The sequence below is a fragment of the Condylura cristata genome, unplaced genomic scaffold (genome assembly GCF_000260355.1).
Source record: "Condylura cristata isolate star-nosed mole 26May11 unplaced genomic scaffold, ConCri1.0 scaffold00008, whole genome shotgun sequence".
Lineage (NCBI taxonomy): Eukaryota > Metazoa > Chordata > Mammalia > Eulipotyphla > Talpidae > Condylura > Condylura cristata.
The window spans coordinates 45,133,498-45,134,895 of NW_004567109.1; the positions used below are offsets into that span (position 1 = coordinate 45,133,498).

The window sequence follows — 1,398 nt, forward strand, 5'->3', positions numbered from 1 at the left end:
TGTCATTTTGTCTACACAATCTTTGAAACAGTTTTACTAATATGACCTCCTATTAGCAGTAGATGTGAAGTTTCCTTTCACATTGAAATTGAACCAACTCTGGACATTAAGAGCTTCACCACATTGATATTTCCTATCGTATATTTTTGGCACTAATTCAAGTGATAGGAGACTGAATCTTTCCTGAGTATGTTTATTAACATTTTGAATGTACTTTTTTTTTTTAACACATTAGATGCATTTTTTTAGAGCCTTTTTAGTGTATAACATGAGTAAGAGGAAAATCATTTCTCCTTAACCAGTACTTTGCACAGCTGTAGTAAAATATTTTAGACTTAAGGGATTTATAAGGGATTACAATTCTTAGAAGTTGGGGATCAAGTAAACAAGCTCTAACTTCTTGAATAATTCTAGTTGACTCCTTAAAATAGTAACCAGCTCTAATTAGTATCTTAACTTTCAAAGATGAGTTTTGCATTTGGTGGAATTTTAGCATTGGGTTGTCCTTTCTTTCCATAGCCCATCTGGTTGAATTTCCAGTCAAGCCTTTTCTCCTTTACTCATAGTCAAGAGTGCTTCATCCCATCCTCTGATAACTTTGCCTATTCCAACCTTAAAACTTAAAGGCTTGGCATTTTTCTTCTTCTTTGAACTGGTTTGAATATTAGTATCAAAAATAGCCCTGTATACCAGCAATGAACAGCATCTTCCTTTTTGGGGAAGTTGGTTTTATCTCCTTTTTTAAGAATGGATTTTGTATATTTTGGTGGGCCCTCATCCAGAGTTTCTTCAGGCTTGGTTTCTATGGTAGTATCTTCATTAAGCTTCACATTTTTCCACCTGCTTGGACACTTTACTTATACTTTCAGTACCCTTGAAACGCTTACTTTCAAAAAGATGGTTATAGGCTGTAACCAAATGGTCCCTGTTAGCAGTCTTGACCACATTTTTAACGTTTTCTAGTAATTTATGTTCTGCAAGAAACGAATCTGAATCAATCTGAACCGTGGTCATGTAGAAACTTGATAATGTCTTTCTTGGGTAGCTGCTCTCTGCAAACCTGCTCCACAGTCTAGGCCTGCTGCAGAACGGCCGCTGCCATCTTCCCCCGCTGCCTCTGAATGTACTGTTTTTTAAATTGCCTATTTGTACCCTTCCTTTCTTGTTGGGATATTTGTCTTTTTATTTCTTCATCTTCCCAAAGATTTATTTATTTATGCATACAAAACTGGGATACAGGCCAGAGGTGTGGTAGGGTGTGAGGTTTCACTAGAGACAGTGGGGAACTGACCAGGCAGAAATACAATGCTGAGGGGAGCATCAGGCAGGTTAAGAGAGGTCTATCTCTCTTGCTGGGGATTGAACTCATACTTCAGTGGCTGCGATAGATTCATAGTG

The 1,398-nt window shown here is 37.5% G+C and overlaps 1 pseudogene; it reads right to left on the bottom strand.

The window, feature by feature from the left end:
* Positions 1-452: 452 nt before the first annotated feature.
* LOC101622406 lies at positions 453-1,102 on the bottom strand (annotated as a pseudogene).
* Between the last annotated feature and the right edge of the window lie 296 nt (positions 1,103-1,398).